General features: G+C 41.7%; 1 protein-coding gene across 1 annotated transcript in view; it reads left to right on the top strand.

Moving 5' to 3' along the window:
• Window positions 1-21,225, top strand: part of PDZD7 (PDZ domain containing 7) — an 809,774-nt gene that overhangs the window by 559,792 nt on the left and 228,757 nt on the right. The gene's annotated exons all lie outside the window — the stretch shown is intronic.

Raw genomic sequence — 21,225 nt, 5'->3', positions numbered from 1 at the left:
CTAGCCACATTTGTACTTTGTTCATAGCTTCATAGGTAAATACTAGGCTATCAAAATATGGAGTACTACAAGCCAAACTAATAACCAGAGGTCAGACTCATACACCCTTTTGTATCTGTGAAACTAATACCCTAACCATAACCCTCCCTTGTACTGAAGTTATATCATTTATATACATATAGTATGCAGGAACAGTTCAAAGAAAAAACTATTTCTCTGCCACCCTGGTAGTTTGGTTGGATCCATTGATAAGTTAGAACCTGCCATGTTAAGTATCATTATGATGCGTCTATATTATATTATTGTACGATGAAAATAGCGAATGCTATTTCATCGTACCGATAATATCTAAACAACAAAATATCGAACAAACGGAACAGCAAATTTTTTCCCAGGGAAAAAATTTGCTGCTCCGTAAAAAAAAAAAAAAAACGTAAACACAAATTTAAGTGGGGGGCTTCACCACCCACACCCCCCGATGTGAGGGACTATGCCCCCCAAACCTCCCCCATTTAAATATACTAACTCCGAGATCGCACCGTAGTGGAGGAAATGGCAAAGTCCCGAAGACGGTCCACCAAATTTTTTCCCTGGGGAAAAAACTGATGTTCCGTGACTTCGCTATTTTGCCATTTCAACAGTATCGGATCGACTAAATAGCATTCGCTATTTAGTCCATTCAATACTGTCATATAAACCCAGTATGACTATGCCATATGTTAATATTCCCATTAATAACTAGAAGTTTATATATTACTTCATCATGTATCTTATTAATCTGGGTTGCTGGATTTACTCGTGTCATTTGTCTTCTGCTCTGGTGTATTATGTGGGTGAACAGTACTCCGTGCTAAAGATTTATTGCAGCCAAATAATATGATTTAGTGGCTACATACTTCTGCAGTAAATTCCATCAGTACCTTCATTACAGTATGAAAGGCCTGAATGCTAGAATGGACTTCATGTGAGCATCCTGTTAATTGTTAGAAGTGGAATGTAAAGGTCCCATTTTGTCATGGTGTTTTTCTTTTATTCTTCCTTCCTTTCCCTCCTTCCTGACCTGAAGATCTTGGATTGGCCTGCATTCCACTGTAAAAAGGCTGCTCACTGGAATGAATGTCAGACATAATAACGGCCTTCAACGTTTTGCAAGGAACACAATTGTCTGAGTTCAGCTAATGACTTAACTGTCTCATTCTCCAGCTATTTCTTTTCAGAAGTGATAATTGTACCTTCATACCTCCACTTGTGTGTTTCAGCTTCATAATCAAATACAAAGTCTTGGCAGTCTCAATTAGGAAGCACTTTGAAAGGGCATTTCACAGGCATTGTAAGTACACATTTCAGGAGCCAAACTGGATGGGAGGTCAGTACCTCAAAGAATGTAATACATGTTCAAGCCAAATTCTGAATATATGATATAGTATTTCTATTAACATTTCCATTAATAACTTGAGCCAAAAGGAGGATGGCTCAATATATCTCACTTCATTGTACTAAATGAAAGCTTATATAATGCTCAAAAGCACATCACTGTTGCCTTGAATATAACAACCACTATTTTGCAGATATTTGCATCTTTTAGCAATAAATTTACAAATATGCATCAATACGTTTATGTAAATATCTCAGGCAGTGTCCATTTGAAAGCACCGTTGAAGACAATTTTATACTTCCAGTCAGTGAACAGGTCAGAAGTGTTTCCTGACTCAAATGCTCAGTACCTGAGAAAATGTGATTAATTTTCTTGAATTATTATGAATATATGCCATATGTTAATAACTTAAGCCAGACTGAGTATATATGGTATCAAATGAATTGATACAAAATGCAGCAAGTTCTCTGCACTGGTACTTGATGTGTAACTGCCACTAATTTGCAGTTTACATTAATTTGTCTATTAAATATACAAACATGCAAGTAAGTTATAATTATACAAGTATCTAAAAATGGAATGGCACCTACAAAACTGTTTTGCAGCAAATGGGAGATCACACCTGCCTGGAGAAGACTCAGTGATTTAGAGAGATATAACAGTATCAGGTATAATCAAAATAAGAACTTGGGTGTGTGTAATTTATTACTCACCATAAAATCAATGTTATGCTAGGCTGACAAATTAATATTGCCATTGTAAAGTGGCACCTGTACTGAACAACTTTCATAATTACAATTTCTTTGAAACTTTTACAGTTCTCAAGATATGCATATTTCATTATTATCAGTAAAGCAGTTCGGGTGAAACTGCTTAGCAAGGAACTCTGTAGGTGCAGGATGTGAGAAATTCCACTGAGGCCAGATATTAATGAGTTAGATACATGAGAAATTTAAATGACCTGGTTGTTTAGAATGTTGAATATGTTTAAGGACTTGAATTCTGTGATGCAAGCAAGTTAAAGTTACCTAATTGCATGCTTATAAAATTAAAGTAACACACGTCAACACCTCTACTGGTGACAATTTTCATGAAGGTTGTCGAATAATTTTTCTTGACATTTAATGAGTTTTGCAATTACATTTTATTGCTACTGCATCATGTGGGGTTGCAGATGCTCACTATTTGAGTTATGAATTCATTTTTCACAAAACAGGCAGAGGAAATTTGGTTTCCACTACAATCTGTTGATAACAGAGTAATGCACATGCAGTGTACTGCTTGCGATGTTTAGATGCCTTGAACAGGTGCTATGCAATGCTTAGTCTCTACTGCATTTAATGAAAGATCAAAATGCCCTCCCTCTGCACCTGAGAGAAAATGTGTCTAGTAACCTATGTGATTAATATAACTGTAAAATATAAAACAATATTAGAAAGTAGTGGGGCTAGGTACCAAAGCCCACAGTTTTCTCACAAAGTCTGCAAAATATTTCTGCACTTGTTAACATTTTTCTTAATTTTCTAGTGGCCTCACATATGACACCGGTGATTATGCATACCCTTATTGCCAGAATAATTTTGTGAGAATTAAGGGCTATAGCACTAGCAATAAGGGGGTAAATGGAGCATAAATTAAAAAATGTCCAGCACTGTATTATAAAAATATTTTATAACATGAGGAGATAAAGTTGAACTTATCTGTTTCTGTTTCTAAGTCATACTATACTTGGCAGGGCTACTGTTTGTGTTTGTTTTTGTGTAAAATGAGTTGAAATGCATTACTGTAGCCATTTTATTTTTTGAATTACAGTCAGTTTATAGATTCCAGATATTGCAGTTAAATACGTCACACTCTTTAGAAAATGCATGTTGATAAAGCCCTGTTGTCTTACTAACTTTTAACTCATTCCATCTGGTACAGCTCTTTGAGTGTATACCTTTAACTCCTAGTGGGTGTGTCTTTAACCTTTAAAAATGAAGCTATCACCTTACAGTTCAAACCAATATTCATATCTCTGGACCCTTAAGTTTTACCAGAAAACTGTAAATGGCAAATTATTCAGGATAAATTAATATTCACATTTTGGGCATTCATTCAGTTCAGTGCTTTAAACTGGATTTTATAATCCAAAATAAAGGCAATGAATATTAATTGTGTAATGTTGTATATAAACAGCTTATGATACCTCAGCCACCATTTAAGTAAGACACATACGACTAGCAGGATCTTCTTCATACAACTGTGAGCTTTTTTATGAGGCTATGTAGTTCTGTCTGTGTTACCATAATGTAGAGATATTTAAAGAAATATGAAAATTATTACAATACAAATAAACAGTATACAAATAATATTCAATATCTCTTTAGTTGCATTAGTTAGAGGTCAAATATCAATGTAGTAGTGTTTGAAATCATGTATGTTCTAAGATGAAATCATCTGATATCTTGTATATAGCACAGTTTTGGAATTATTAATGCAAATATGAACAAGGAATATTTAATGCCTAGGGGTGCAAGTAGGAGGTAACTGCAGAAATGCTTGGAGGTACACTATGAATTAATTGAATTAGACTAATATTTTGAAAGGTAACCATTTGAAAGCACAGGACTCGAAATGCTGAGTTCTGTAATGTAGAAAATGAATGGCTGAAAATTCTGATTTTCACATACTAAATTCTGCTATTATAAATAAACTAACAGACTCAAATATTGACCTGTAATGATAAGGTGGATAGAAAACTGGCTACCACATTTTTGAATTAGGAGGTGCCACCTCAGAAAACAAGTAGGTAACTAGTAGTGTACCTCAGGGATTAGTCCTGGGTTCCCTCCTATTTGACTTGTACTTTTCCAGTCTAAAAACAGTAAATGCAAATCTGTGACTAACAATGTTTACTAATGACAGCAAGGTAGGCGCTGATGTCCAGTCTACCTTTCATATGGTGTCATTACAGCATTAATTAATCCTCATGAAGCAGTGTTATACCAAAAATGGGTTAACATTAAATGCAAAAAAGTTTGTTTATAGTATTTTATAAAACACTTTTATCTTACCATTATGGTATAGCTAGCACCCCACTCCAAAATGATGCAATAATGAGGGATCTTGGCATCTGGATTGACAACAACCCACCTTTTTTTACAACCATGTTAAGTTAGTAGTCAGGAAATCCTTCTGTTTGGCACAACTGATATTATTGATATATAAGGGCATATCATTCAGGTAGAAATAAGTTATTGTCCCAGTGTACTTTGCTCTAATTAGTCCAGTTAAAGTACAGTTCCCCTGTTGGTAGGTATCAGTCCAGACACACTGCACAGTTAGAAAGGCCTCAGCATTTCCTAAACAATATGTTTTCTGGTTTGTAAATCTTGAGGTATGAAAACAGATTATATTTGGGCTCTTATAGACTCTTATGTGGTGATCTATGTCTTGGATTCCTTTCCATCAGTATGAAACCCTTCTTGATTTTACATTTCTTCAGGACAAATGTCTCCACTAACACTAGATCTAAAGATTTAAATCTCTACTAACATATAAACAAAATACACTGGAGAAGCAGATTTATTGCCTAACATTTACCCCTTCTCTGTGATAAACTGCCCTTATATGTTATGTGGAATGACATACAGCATCCCTCAAAACAAACATTGATGGATGGACATCCACACCTTTACTCTAGGCTTCCCCTATATTGCCATCCTAGAAAGGGAAGATACATCATGAGAGTGGGTATCAGCAAGGCCAAATTGGGCTCACAATTTACAGGCCTTGTAGTTCATATGCTTTTATGATCCTAAGTGTTTTTTCAGGATTATGACTTTGTTGTTCTTATACCCTGTTTTATAAAATGTACAACTAGTATATTAAACTTAGAGAGAAGAAGAAACTTGAACCTGTAGAGCACAGACCATCTGCTGAATAATTGCATCCAAATTAATTCTGTTTCTCACTTGATTTCTTTCCTACTTTATATTAAATTTGTAATTCTAATGGTTTCCAGCACAGAGTATGAAAAGCCTTTTACTGTGTTCACCCCAGTCAAACAGACTTTTCAGCACTAGCAGATATCATTTTCAAAACCATCTTCTGCACACTGCATGAAATATGACTACAGTGTAAGAATTAAGTAAGGCATCAGCAAATATTTTGTAACTGATATCACACTCTGCAGCTAAATATACTGCCCAGAGAAGCAGACCTGATTGAAAACTGGAATAACTGTTGCTTTGGAACAGCATTAAAACATTGAACTGCTGAAAACACTGGAAAAAAGGTGCACAGCTACTGAGCTTTTATTCCCAGGGCTCTGTAAAAAAAGTGGCTGCAGTTCAAGTTTGAAGCAAGAGGGAAACAAGCAAGTTAATAGCTTAATTGTATTCTATACGTACAGAAGATTACAGCAGACTTATTTTTCTATTGATGACAGAGCAAACACATAGTATCTGTTTAATGAATGCAAATAGAAGAAGTAATGCATGCATTTTTTGAGTGTCGTGCAGTCATTGAAGTAATATTTTTCTTCTTTTTTAAGAAAAGTTGCAACATTATTTGGGGCCCACACAACCAAAATAAGCCATAGATCTTCTGGATGCCTAACTCAAGCTGTGACCGTAGACTTAAGTTATGCAAAAATATGTGTGTGTATGTGTGTGTGTGTGTGTGTGTGTGTGTGTAAATACACACACATGATAAAGAAATATAAACCCGGTGTCTTATAAAGGCTCTGCTTGTATTGCCAGGCTTTGGATTGCATTGCATAAGTGAAAATTCCTTAAGATTCCAAGAGCAGGCTAAGATTTCTTACACTTATTTCACTGAATTGCACTTCTGAAACGCTTATAATTGTGCTATACAGTTGATCTACTATATTTTTGCACTGTTATAAAGCTTTTTTTATTGTTTCACTGCATTTATGTACTGTTTTAAACTGTTTTAACATTACTTAACTGTAAACTGCTTTTTCATACTGAGAGTTGTATTTTCTGTTTGTGATAGCTCTAGCCAAAATTTTCTGTGCATTTTTGTCTGTTAAATGCATTCTCTAGTCTGCTCCTTGATCTGTTTAAAACTTTCATTTAGTGGCTACAGCTAGGAACTGTAATTTTTTCCCACCCACTTGGTGGCTTTGTAGTTGCCCGCCCATACTGTATATTTGATCTGTGACACTCCTCCCAGTCTAGTGTCATTAGTTCACTCAATCTAATAGATAACATTTGTGAAGGCCAACCCACTCAGATTCTTAACGTTGAATTAACTTCTGTTCCAGCTTTCTCCATTTCCACTTTACTGGGAAAAAAAAAATCTAAGCTTGCTTTCCCCCTTTCCTGTGGCAGGTCAGATAGGGATTTGCTGTGTCCAGGACTGTTTGTGAGCTCCTAAGCCCCCCCGCCCCCACTTAACTGGAGTTAAACTATTCCTGGCGCCATAAAGTCTGTTTTTCAAAATTTCCCTTGCAACTAGCCAGCTTTTTAGTTTTAGCACTCATCTATTTATTTGATCTCAGCACTTGTTCAGAACTCATTGTAAGCACTAAATAAGTTACAAGTTACTACAACACTCAACTTTCCTCACTTGTCTAGAGGAAAACAGTTTTTAGTACTTAATAAATAAGCACCTATTCAGGCATGTCTAAAGGTCAGCTCACAGTGTTTTCCCCTGTCTACCTGAAGAATCTGGGCATCTTGGGACAATGCAGCAATTGCCTCATGTACACAGACAACCCTCTCCTCCTACCACCCAACAGTACGACCTGTGAGAGATGCACTTATACAGCCAAACTGGAAGCAAAGCTCTCTTTACCAAAGACAGGCCTAGATAGTCAAGAGGAGAAGGTAAACACTTGCACCGCACCACACTCATCACATAGTCCCTCAAAACCTACACCACCAAAACACACACACAGAACCACAAAACACACACCAGCATTCATGGAGGCCCTCTGCAGTAATCTGCCCAAACAACAGAGACCTCCAAAGCAGAAATGCAAGCAACCTCCACCCCCCCCAACACAACCCAAATGACACATAGTCCACATACTCAGTGTGCCACTCAACAACAGCCCATAAGGCATAACGTACCCAACACTCTAGTCATAGGTGGCTCTATAGTCAGGCACACTGATGTTCCACTCACCAGGCTAAGCAAGGAAAAAGTTACTGTCAGATGCCAGGATCCGCCACATAACGCACGCACTCAGGTCACTCCACAACAAGTACAAATATGACTCTGTCATTGTCCATGTTGGTGTGAATGACCTGAGACATACCTCTCTGGACTACATGAAAAGAGACATGGAGGAGCTCTCTGATCTTGTAGCCCAGGCCGGTATGACCCTAGCCATGAGTAACATCCTGCCATCACCCAGAATGACACCATAGTACAAGGACAAAATGATTGACTTTAACAATTGGCTAAGCTTCTGGTGTCATTCTAAGGGAATCCAGTATCTGTCTGCCTGGGATGGCATGATCGACAGACCACGCTGCTTTGCCAGAGATGGCCTGCACCTGTCACCCTTGGGATTCCGGATACTGGCAAAGGCTCTTGCCACCCCTATAGTGCCTTTTTTAGGCAAGGTTCAAATGACAAATTCACCACCGTAACAGGTACAAGCAAGCAAAATCTGAGGGTAATGCTACTCAATGCTAGAAGTCTAAACCTCAAAATGCACTCACTCAAAGCACTCCTTAAAATGGAGAACATTAACATCTGTGCAGTGACAGAGACCTGGTTCATAGCTCCAGAGAGCACCCCTGCATTACCAGGCTATAATTCATACCACACCTTTCAGCCACCAAACCTGGACCGAAACACTAAAGGTGGAGGAGTGTCCATATTCATTAAGGATATCCACACCTCCAAGTTAGTTGCTCAACATAATGCATCTGAGATTATCCAAGTTCAACTAACTCTGGGCAAAACTGCGATCCAGATTGTAGCTTGCTACAGACCCCCCACCATGCCCCAGGATTCCCACTCCTATTTTCTTGATACACTGGAAAATATTAAGGTACAACCCAGCACTCTAATAATGGGTGATTTCAACTACCCTACCATTAACTGGGAAAACTACTCATGTAACAACTCTTTTGCTCAACATTTTCTGGAAATCATCAATTCCAAGGCTTTAGATCAACTTATCCACACCCCCACCAGAGGCAGCAATATCCTAGACCTGGTCATCACCAACATGGGTGACCGGTGTTCCACACCAGAGGTCAGCTCCTCGTTGGTCAGATCCGACCACAAGCTAATCACCCTACACATCCACATCCCGCTCCCACCCCCCATTAGGAAAACAACCGTAAAAAATTTCTCCAAAGCCAACTTCACGCTTCTTAAGACAGAAGTGGCAAACTTCATGACACCCATGCAGATGGACAATAGAGGTAGGACTGCTGAATCCTGCACACAAATGCACTTTATAAGCACTTACACTAGTGCATGGATCGTGCTATTCCTAACAGAACCAAGATGCTATCCTCCAAAGAAAGGAAGCCATTCTGGTGGTCTTCTGTCATAAACAAACTCTACAACAGAAGAAAGAAACTGTTGCAAAAAAAGAGTAAAATCCCACGATTGGAGGAACTCCCTGGTCAGCCTCAGTAAGAAGCTGAGATCCCTCATAAAATCCTCCAAAGCTAGCTATGAAAACAAAATTGCCACTGATTCTAAAGACAACCACAAAACATTCTATAGCTATGTCAAAAATCTCAATGGCAACACTCAGATGTGCTCTGAGTTACAGCACAATGACACTAAATATGATATTGCCAACATCCTGGCAGATGCGTTCAGTGCTAACTTTACCCCCCTCTCACCCCCTAAAGGGCTCATCTTTATACTGGAAGAATGCAAAGTTCCTGTAATCACAGCTGCACAGGTAAAAACTTCACTCTCCAAAGCCAAGAACACAGCATCCATGGGACCTGACAGCATCTCAGGCTGCCTTCTACATGAACTACAGAATGAACTGGCACCCCTCCTAAGTACCATGTTCAGTCATAGCCTCACCTCAGTCTTTGTGCCCATTGAATGGCGCACCATGACAGTTATCCCACTCCACAAAGGGGGGGCCACAACAGACCCCAGGAACTACCGTGCCATTAGCCTGATGAGCCTCATCTGCAAGGCCATAGAACGTATCATCATGGAACTCATAAACAAAGACATTGGAGATCTCCAAACCCTGGACCTCACACAGTTTGGGTTTGTAAAAGGCAGATCATGTCTCCTAAACCTGATAGACTTCTTTGAAGTAGTCACCAAAGCCATAGATGAGGGTAAGGTGGTTCACACAGCCTATCTAGATCTCGCCAAGGTGTTCAACACCATCCCCCACTCTGGAATTATAGATAAACTCACTAAACTAGGTATAAATCCCTATGTCACAAGATGGGTTGCCAACTGGCTTACTGAAAGAACACACAATGTGAAAGTAGCAGACTCCAAATCAGACTCCAGACCAGTGACAAGTGGAGTACCACAGGGTTCAGTCCTGGGTCCTCTCCTGTTTGGTATCTACTTCTCTGAAGTACAGGCTAACACAGAAGGTCCTTGGCTAACTAAATTCACAGATGACTGCAAACTAGGAGCCATAATTGAAATTCCTAACAATGTGGACATCCTACAAAAGGGCCTCAATGAGACAGATGCCTGGTGTCAAAGACATGGTCTGAAGCTCAATGCCAAAAAATGCATTGTCATCCCCTTTGGTAAAAATTCTGTACCCATGAACTACCACATAGGCAGTAGTCTACTTAACACCAAAAGTGTAATAAGAGACTTTGGGACACAGCTGGACAGTAGTCTGTCCTTTGATAATCACATCGCCAAAGTGGTCAGGAAATCCTTCTACGTGGCACACCTCATCACAAAAGGTTTCTCATCCAGAAAAAAAGAGGTCATTGTTCCCTTCTACTCATCACTCATTAGACCCATTATAGAGTACAACGCCCCTTTTGGTATGTACCTCACAAGACATCTACAACAACTGGAAAGGCCGCAAAAATACCTCACAAAGAGGATTACTGGCCTCAAACAGATGCCTTACGCAGACCGTCTCAAAAAACTCCAGCTTTACTCCGTCGCATATCACCTACTCAGAGGTGATCTCTGCCTAACATACAAAGCTATGTCAAACCCAGAACTGTTGGACATGCTCCACTTAAAGAAATCCCAATCCCTCCAAGCTACACGCTCTAGGGACCTAAACCTTGTCACCACAATAAACAGAACATGCTGGAGGGATAGATTCCTGTCCCAGAGACTTCCCATACTCTGGAACAGACTACCTATCTATGTCAAACAGAGCTCCTCATTAGCACTCTTCAAGAAAAATCTTGATAATTGGATGGGTAATAGGAAATTCACCCTGGGGATCACTTCTGTGGTTCTGCTTGACTGGGGCACAGGACAATAATTTTCTTGGGTGACGAAAGCCAGGGTACATTTTTGGCTAGGCTTGTATAGGTCCTAGGGCCAATAGCCTAGTACCTACCTATAAACCTATGAACCTATGATTATAGTGTTATTTATCACTGTGTCACAAAACACCTGGCACTATGCATATAAGAATCGCAGTATCAAACATTCTAAACATTGAACATGCTAACGATGGCAAAAGGGAAGCAATTTCCTTTCGCAATCCTAATACCAAATCCTCTATAACACCAGCCTCTAATTTTTCTGATTAGTGGTAATGTTCCAGAAACCTTTTTAAGGTAAGGTGCAGGGTCAGAGTTAGAATTAGGATTTGTGTTAGCAAGTATTACTTGGCTAACCCTAACCCTAAACCTAGCCCTGCCCCTGCCCAACCCTTGCCATACATCTTGCCTTAAAAATAATTCCATAACACTGCAACCAAACAAGACAGACGTGGACACACACAAATGCACCACCACATACATATACCATTAACCCTACCTCTTTACCTGACCTTTACCTTAACCCTAAAATGCACGCACGCACACACACACACACACACACACACACACACACACACACACACACACACACACACACACACACACACACACACACACACACACACGCATGCATGCACACATACATGCACACATGCATACTTGCCCATACCCTACATCTATTCCCCTCCTTAACCCTTAATCTAACCTTAACCTGCAAACATTTACACACACAGACACACACACACACACACACACACTCACACACACACACACAAAACACTTACCTGTTACATCAGACAGAGAATGTCCTGTATACCAAATATTCAAACAAATAACCCTGCAATTCATTCTGTCCAGTAAATGAATGTGTAACAAAATATACAGAGCTCTTATGTGTTTGTGTGTGTGTGTGTGTGTGTGTGTGTGTGTGTGTGTGTGTGTGTGTGTGTGTGTGCATATCTATCTGTCTATACATTTAGGTGTGCCAGATTTTTCTAAAACACCCAGCATCAACCGTAACAGTGTTGACAGCAAAAGACTGAAAATGTATTAATCAACACAGGACTGACTACTCATGCTCCAAGAAGGAACCTTGGCACACACAAAATCTAACTTCTAAAAAATAAACAAAAACATTTTTTTACAGGGGCCATCCACACTCCTGCTAATTCTATATATTAAATCCGTGATCAAACAAACACTGGGTAAGAAGACATTTCCCAAACTTTGTATTTGTGCAGTCTCACACACCTGTTGACTAACACCCATATGTATGTATGGGGAAAAAAAAAATATATATATATACATATATATATATATATATATATATATATATATATATATATATATATGTATGTATATATATCTATATATATATATATATATATATATATATATATATATATATATATATATATATATATGTATATATATATATATATATATATATATATATAAAGCAAAGTACTGCAGTCTTTTTATACAACGTGCTTCATCCTGTACTGTTTGGGTCTGGGACTCTAGTACTTGGTATGGTTTACATGCACTTTCTGTCCATGCACAGTTTCTGTTTTACTGAACTAAACTTGTTCTCAAGGCAATTCTGAGAATAAGCCTTTATTCCTGAGAATGAATTATTGTACTTTTTTTTTTCTGAGACAAAGATAGTATTTCTCCTATTTTGCCATCTGGACTATGAGAATATTACCCTCCTGTGAATTATACTTACTACAGAAACTTCAGTTTCTCTCCATTGTTTCAGAACAGTTATGTTATATAACAGTTGTGGTTTCCTTTATTCCAGTTGCCTCAACCTATACTTCACTTCACTTACCTTCTTAATCACTTCAAAATGGCCTTACCAGTTTGCACGGAACTTATATTCATCAGCGGATTCTAATACGGGCACCCTATGTCCTGGGTTGAACTGTCTCAAATGAGCATGTCTGTTGCATCTGCTGTGTCTCCTCCATATATTTTCTTATATTGGGCATTACAGTTCTGAGCCTGGCCTGCAGATCAACAAAATGCCCTGTAACACTTCAAAAGGTGGTGATTTCTTTCTCCCATGTTTCTTTTGCTATATCTTCCATGAGTCAAGGACATCTGTCATATAGAAATTCATATGGTCTGAACCCAGCTGAAACCTGAGGCATTTCTTTTACAAGAAGACAAAATGTGACAGTAGTTTTTCTAGTATTCCCCATCTACCTCTATAACCTTTTTATAACATCACTTTAAAATTTTGTTAAAATACTCAACTATCCCACCTGTTTGAGAGTTGTATGCAAATGTCCTTAGCTGTTTGGTTAAAATACTGACAAAGTTCATGCGTTACACTGGATACCCCTGCCCATGACAGAGATTCCTTATGAATGCATAGGAAAGCATTGCCTTAGAAAAGAAAATGACTAGTTCTTTTGCTATGAACTCTTCACAGGGTACTACCTTTAGGCATTTATTACATAATCAGTGATTACCAGGAAAAAGGTCATGACAGCTGTTTGTTTTTACAAACAGTCTTCAATGTTCATTACAATGTGTTCATAAGGAATCTCTGTGATGGGCAGGGGTATCTGAGGATTCTTTACTCCTACATCAGGTCCTGTTCTTTGATACTCAGGGCAGGCTGCACAAAAGTTCCATATGTTCTTCATAATCCTAGGCCAATAAAATTTGGCCAAAACTTTAGAGTTTCCCCCGGATTCTCAAAAGCTTGCACAGCGTGCAAGATCAGTGCAGGAGCTCAAGCAGGCAATATGTCTGCCGTGCGATCCGGGAACAGCCTGCAGGGGCGTGCACAAGCACTCCTGCAATAATCTTGCACGGATGAAGCCCTTGTATGCAAATCACTCCATGTGCAGGATAAATCTATGCAAATGAGGTGATTTTGCAATCCAGGAAGCTTGCAACCATATGTACAGGACTAGTGCTATCTGCAGAAATGTACTCGATTAGTAACCAAGTACATTTCTGCAAAACCCAAAACAGAGGTGTGACAACTCCAAATAAAGGCTGCATATCATGTAGCAAGCATGCCAATGGCCAAGTATAAGGCCATTGGCATTGCAAACATTAAAAAAAATACAAAAATCAACTTTTATTTTTTTAGTCAATCTCGGCTGTTTAAGCGTAGGGCAGCAGCAAGCAAACAGGATCGGGGGGGGAATAAAAAAAATGAACCTATATTAAGCATTCTAACTAAAATCAGTATTCTGCCATGCAAGCCAATGGCAGGCAAAAGACAACATGGCCAGTGAGTAGTGGTTGCTAAGGGGGGAGACTCAGTGTGAGACATGTAACTATGCATTAGCAGGCATCCTATGGAAATGAGGGGAAGGGTAGTGAATCCCAGTTTTCCCCAGCATGTGAGCCAGGTCCCAACAGTGTAAGAGTAGGAATAGTGTGGTGTAAGCCTAGGAGTTAGGTGACATCATGGGGGTGTGTGTCAGGCATACTGTAAGCGGATTGGAACCCTGTGGCTCGGGTTTGCTCCTAGCTTAGCACAAATAAGCTAGGGGGTGTGTCCAAACCTGCCTAGCACTCTTTACAAAGCCTAAGCAGGTGTGCGCACCACGCACCAGGTTTTACAGGATGAAAAAAGAAGTTAAACCAGGAAGTAGCAACACTGTGCACATTTGAGCACTGTGTTTGCCCGGCGCACACCCGGGCTTAAACAAGAAGGCAATGGGAAGGGAAAACAGCAGTAGGAAGGTAATCAAGGAGAACTAGCTTAGCTGGCAGGTGAAATGTATCAGAATCAGCCAATTACACAGGAAGCAGAACAGCCCAGCCCAGAACACAACTATAAACCATGCAAACATTTTCCCCTCTGGTTTTTCCCACACTCTACACCACCGGTGTATACAAGCGGGGAAATGTTAACAAATAAACCTACAAAATGAAAAGGGCTGCAGCAGGCAACATAGAACATGTGCAAGAGGCTGAGGGTGGTGAGGATGTGAATGCTAGCGATCAACCCACAGTGAGGAGATGGAGAAGAGTGTACAGACCCAGTGTAATCTACCAGGGACTACAGGAGCTGGCGATAGTGGAGCACTATAGGGTGGACAGAGACCTCCTACAGCAAATTGTTGAGCTGTGCCGGCCACACCTGACACACCAAAGTGACCGAGGGAAACCCATCCCAGCGGATACCAAGGTATGTGTAGGCCTAGGAATACTAGTCACAGGTACCTCCCAAAGCTCAACTGGGGATATCATGGGGATCTCACAGGCATCAGCATCCAGAGTATTCCACCAGTTCCTGGATGCCATGTCAGCACATGCCAGTGAGCACATATATTTCCTCAACACCCGTGAGGTGTTGGCCAGCAATATGCAGCTCTTCCACCAAATAGCAGAATACCCTGAGGTAGTGGGTGCTATAGACTGCACCACATATGCATCAAAGCACCACCTGGTGATCAGGGTAGGGCCTACATCAGCCATAGGGGCATCCCCTCCATCAACTGCCAGGTCGTATGTGATGCTTAGGGTATTATAATGAATGTGTGTGCTGGCTGCCCTGGAAGCTATGACAATTCCCACATATGGCATCTGATGCAGCTGTGCCATAAATTTGCCAATGGGGACATCCCCTATGGTCACCTAGTGTGGGATGCTGGTTACGGACTGGAGTCGTGGCTGATGACACCCATCAGAAATTCACACACACCAGAACAAGAACACCATAATGAGGCACACGCACAGATCAGACTTATAAAAGACCATGTGTTTGGGATGCTCAGGTCATGGTTCCAGTGTCTGGGTACATCCGGTGGAGGCTTGCAGTACGCACCAGCTACATGTACCCAAATTGTTATGGTATGTGCCATGCTACACAATATGATCCTGCTGAAACAGCTGCAGCAGGAACAGCATGGGGAAGGGCCACACAGCCCCCACCAAATGTCAAGGCCTGCACAGGCACAGAGTGACTCGGAGGAGGAACAACCTGAGCCTGCCCCAGTAGGCAGATGGAAGCATGCCCAGTATGCTGAGGCTGCGGCAAAGAAACAACACATAGCACATACACTGACACAGTAGGGACCCAGGGAATGACACCTCTCTCTGACTCGCACATACAGTAAAAGGGATGCCAAATATGACACTACCTGTGCTCAACCATGTATAAGGAGTGTACTATGTGCATCTGACATAGGCAGCCCTCCAGCACCATCTGCAAGTCTGGCACACCCTCAAGGTAAGTCAATCAACCTGCCAATTGCCAAATGGAGTAGAATGTGTCATTACCTGTAGCAATGGTATGGATATGAGCATACCCACTAGGGTGGATGAATGTTATGGCAGCAGACAACAGACACCTGTAGTGGCACCATGACATATGTAACACATACTGGAGTCACCATAGTAGCCAGTACTACACAGGGTGACAAAACCCACTGCAGGAAATGTGCTGAGCGACATGTGTGCCCATATGACCCACACATGCCAGTCAGGGTGGTTCAAATACCCAACAACAGTCTCAGCCAGCAGGACAGGTGTAGACAAACCCAAACAGAGCCTGTGCTATGGCCCCTGAATGATGGCTATGGTTAATCACCCCCCAAGCCTACACAGACAGACTACAGCAGGTCAGGCAGTGGGATGTTAGTTCTGAAGGGTAGGAAGTCAGACACTAATATGTAGGCCATCCAAAGCTACGATCTGTAGTACATTGGTATGCCTCTTGTCAGCATGATAGGTAAGAATACAGAATGAAATTCAGTACCTGACATACCAGTACAGTCATAGCAAATGTGTACAAGTGTCAGGTGTGCCCCCCCATCCTATGTAGTAATGTAATAACAGTTAGGTGTGCCCCACATCCCTGTGTAGAAATGTAGAAATAGTCAGATGAGCCCCCCCCCACCCTACATAGTAATGTAATAACAGTCAGGTGTGCCCCCCCAACCCTGTGCAGAAATGCAGAAATAGACAGGTGTGTCCCCCGATGTAGTAATGTAAGAACAGTCAGGTGTGCCCTCCCCAATCCTGTGTTAGAAATGTAGAAATAGTCAGGTGAGCCCCCCTCATCCTATGCAGAAATGTAGGAACAATCAATGCCAAATACTTGATGGATACCATGCAGAAACAGCATGCCACCTGTCGGTGTACAACACAAAGGTCAGCACTGCAGTACTAACTACCTGGACTCGATCCACATATTAAATACAGATGTGCATGCTGGGCATGTTCACACACTTAGAGAAATGAAGGCAATGTCAGTCAACATACTTAAAGGTCATACTGTGAGCATGCTCACACACTTAAATACATGAAGGCCATGTCTGCAAACACCAGTGGACCAGACATATCTGGCAGTCGCAGTTGTTAGTGCAGACACTCATCAGTATACACCACTCATGCCTTGCACACACAGTGGATAGGAATACAGACATATATGTAAGGACAACACACTATAATATGCCAAAGGTAGACGTACATAGATGTGTGGAAGAGGGCGACTATGACAAGGAGCCATCCAGGCCTGTCCTACCCAGCACAGAGCGAAAGGGCCCCAACCACATGAGGGTCAGGTGTCACTCACTGCAGATACTAGCCACCAGTATCTGGCAGCATTACAGACTATGTGGTACACTTGCCAGCTGTGCAACATGACTGTCCAAGGAAGTAGTCATCTAGCAGCTGTATACATGTACCTGTGAAATATGACCCTGTGTGTGCCCGCATGTGGCATGTTACCCTCTAGATGAATGGGCTATGGCCCATGTACACACACTGCCCTCCCTATAGCCCTACTATGGCAAGCCTGCTGAGGTCATCCACTGTGAAATACACCTTTGGTAATCTCTGTGGCGCGTCCCATAACTTTGTACTGCTGTAGTGTGATAAAATAGTTAGGTAGGAGTTCAAATCCCAGACATGGCAGCTGTGTGTGTGTGTGTGTGTGTGTGTGTGTGTGTGTGTGTGTGTGTGTGTGTGTGTGTGTGTGTGTGTGTGTCTGTGTAGAGAGCAATGCTTTTTAGGGTAGTCACACTCTGTACAATTCAAATGCTCAACTTTGGCAAGGCTGCCGATGTCATCCACCTAGAAATACACCTCTGGGAAGGTTGTAGCCCAGTAATCTCCATAGCGTGTCCTGTAACTGCATACTGGTGTAGTGTGATAAATTAGTTAGGTAGCTGTTCTAATCCCAGACTTGGCAAGTGTGAGTGTGTGTATCTGTCTGACTCTGTCTGTGTAGAGAGCAATGCTTTTTAGGGTTGACACACTCCCTACAATTCAAATGCTCAGCTTTGGCAAGGCTGCTAATGTCATCCACCTAGAAATACACCTCTGGAAAGGTTGTAGCCCGGTAATCTCTGTTGCGCATCCTGTGAATGCGTACTGCTGTACTGTGGTTTAGAACTCTGGTAGGGTTATATTCCCACCTATGGCAGTTCTGGATGTTTTGTGTTTTTCAATGTCTGTGTAGGGAGCAATGCATTATAGGCTAGTCACACTCAGTACAATTCAAATGCCCTAATTTGGCAACCCTGCTGATGTGATTCATTGTGAAATACACCTTTGGGGAAGGAGTTCTCCAGTAATCCCCATGGTGTGTCATATAACAGCTCCATGCTGTAGTGTGATATAGACCTCTGTTAGGGGTTCTATACGCACATATGTTGGCTGCAGATGTTTTGTGTGTGTGTCACTGTCTGTGTAGGGAGCAATGCATTTTAGCCTAGCCACACTCACTACAATTCGAATGTCCTACTTTGGCAATCTTGCCGATGTCATCCAATGTGATATACACCTTTGGGGAAGGAGTACTCCAATAATCTCTGTGGCGTGTACTATAACTGCATAGTGCTGTAGTGTCATAAACTAGTTAGGTAGAGGTTCTACTCCCAGACATAACAGGTGTGTGTTTGTAACTCGTATCCTGTGTGGAGGTGGGTGTGAGTGTGTGACACCTGGTCCCAAGGTGGAGTGGGTTTTGCAAATTTCTTATAAGGTGGCCGTAGTAAGTATCACATTGTCCAATGTACAGGGATAAAAGATGTGAAATAGCCGAGAGGCTGGGGTGCAAATCCATACCCATACACGTGATATCAAGGCCAGGCAATCACAGTTAGCAACCCCAGTATTACCCAGAGCACACTCTCAATCCATGTCTCATATACACACACACATGCCTAAGCAACAGCCAATATGTGGGTAGTACACTGCATACTGGCCACTGATAGTAACTATGGAGTGATTGCAGTGGGCTACAGAGGGCATGGCACCCTGTCCATCTGTCCAATAGGCATGTACGTGCAGACAGTGCACCTTCCCCATGTTCCCCACTGGACACCTACAGCACCTGTGGTGCCATCACATGTGACCCACAAAGGACATACCATGCCTGAAAACATGGTCTCTATGGACAGATGCCACTGACACCAAGGAATACCATTAGCATGCTATCAATGTAGGTGCAGGGTAAACCTGCTGTCCTTTACCAGTTCCTGCCACAGGTAGCCAAGACTGGCACATCTGATGATAATCCGTGTACACAGCATGGGCCAGACACCCCAGGTACAGTTCCACATGTCAGTGTACATGCATGTGGGAGGTGTGCACATTCCAGACACCGTCCATGTCATAGACTAAGGAACACATACATGGCAAGCGATGCACAGCATTGACCACACGCAATAGTCACCCTGGTGACTGGATGGTGGTTACAATACCCACTTTTGTGGGCAAATACAGAATCTACAGCCCTGAGCCACAATGCAGACCATTGTCTTGTGGCCTGATGCCAAGGTATACCCATCACCTAGCCTTGTATAGCCATCTGGCACAGTCGACCACCACACACCCGTGCAGAAATGCACCCATCCATGTCAGTACTGGCACCCTGTGTGTTTGTGTGTGTGTGTTGTATGATGCGTATGATCACATCCACACTCACTACAACCCCCATTGGCATACTGAAGCATGCTGTCTGATGTCAGACACCTCCACATACCCTTTGCCCGTATAACCTCCGTATGGCCCGTGTGGTGCATGTAATACCTGCACAGTAATGTGTTGTGGCAATCTCACTATTGATGAGTTGTAATCCTGGCCCTGACAAGTGTGTCAATGTGTGTGCGTCCCTGTGAGAGTGTGGCTGTATTGACGCTGTGACCTGTTCATGCGGACAGGCATGTGTACTTCACCTACCGTATAGCTACCATATTCCTGTTGCAGATGTCACTCACCATCACATATATGTTCTGAGGGCTCCGCAACAGGTAACCTATGTGGCGCATCCAATAACTGCATAGAACTGTGATAGCACTACATAGTTGTCAGGAGACTGATACCCTGTGCTGGTAGGTGTGTGACACAAACATACTTAAGTTTTACTCTTCCACCGCTCCTTATCTTGTCTTTGCCTTTGTCTGCCTCTCTCATTCCCTCACTGGTGGATGTGGAGACCTACACCTGCTTTGCTTAGGCAGCAGCATGTGTATTTTAGGTAATGCTCACGATCAGCTGATGGCCTCTGCACGAATTGCAGCCCACCCCTAGCTGATTGCATGTGGAACAGCTGTGGTAACATTCCCATAGCCAATTGCATGGAAACACACTCCAATATCTAGGAACATCATGTTGGTGTTGGGCCTTTTCATTCACGGTGTGCAGGAACTCGATCTGTTGTTTGGCAAACAGCATCTCAGATGGATTGGGGATTTACCGCTGACAACATATACTGTGGTACAGGCCAACACACAGGAGGGGATCTGACTGACCTGACTACAGACTGTAAGTGCTGCTATACTGCATTCGGAGTAATGTTGGTTTAATAGGGTGTGTGCAGATATGGCTGTCATACATGTATTAATACCTGCCATGCCAGTTCTATGTTTATGAGGACTCCCCATCTGTAGGGTCATCTGCAGACTGGGCAGTGTGTGGTGCCTTTGGTTTCATGTGTTACCCACAGAGCATCTATCTGTGAACTGCAGAAGGTCGTGTGAGGATTGCAGTCTTTAGATGGTGAAGGCTGTGACAGTTACTGACTTCATATCCCTCATAGGACATATGCTGCAACAAACCCTGTTACAACAGTAAATGTATGATGTTATCACAGCAAAATGTCAATATTGGCCCTGCATATGTGCTTCCAGCCACAACTCAGTCAACCTTTGTACATATGTCATGCATTAAGAAGTGCATATGTGCTGTACACCATAATTAGTGTCATCATATCTGATAACAAGTCAGTGAGATATCAGACTGCTACACATGTTATGTACAGTAGGTGTTATATTTGATGACATAACCTGGACATTCTGTGGTTGTTTGTACACTACTGAGGTGTGTGTACTTATGGTGAATGTTGACAGTGTGTGTATTGTTAATATGTACCTTGGTCTGTGTAAAGATTGTGGTAGATGTCATCATCCTAGGTCCCGTCCTAGCTGATGTTAC

The sequence above is a fragment of the Protopterus annectens genome, chromosome 14.part0 (genome assembly GCF_019279795.1).
Source record: "Protopterus annectens isolate FY-2018-M chromosome 14.part0, PAN1.0, whole genome shotgun sequence".
In the NCBI taxonomy this organism is placed as follows: domain Eukaryota; kingdom Metazoa; phylum Chordata; order Ceratodontiformes; family Protopteridae; genus Protopterus; species Protopterus annectens.
This window is presented reverse-complemented; position numbering and strand designations above follow the sequence as displayed.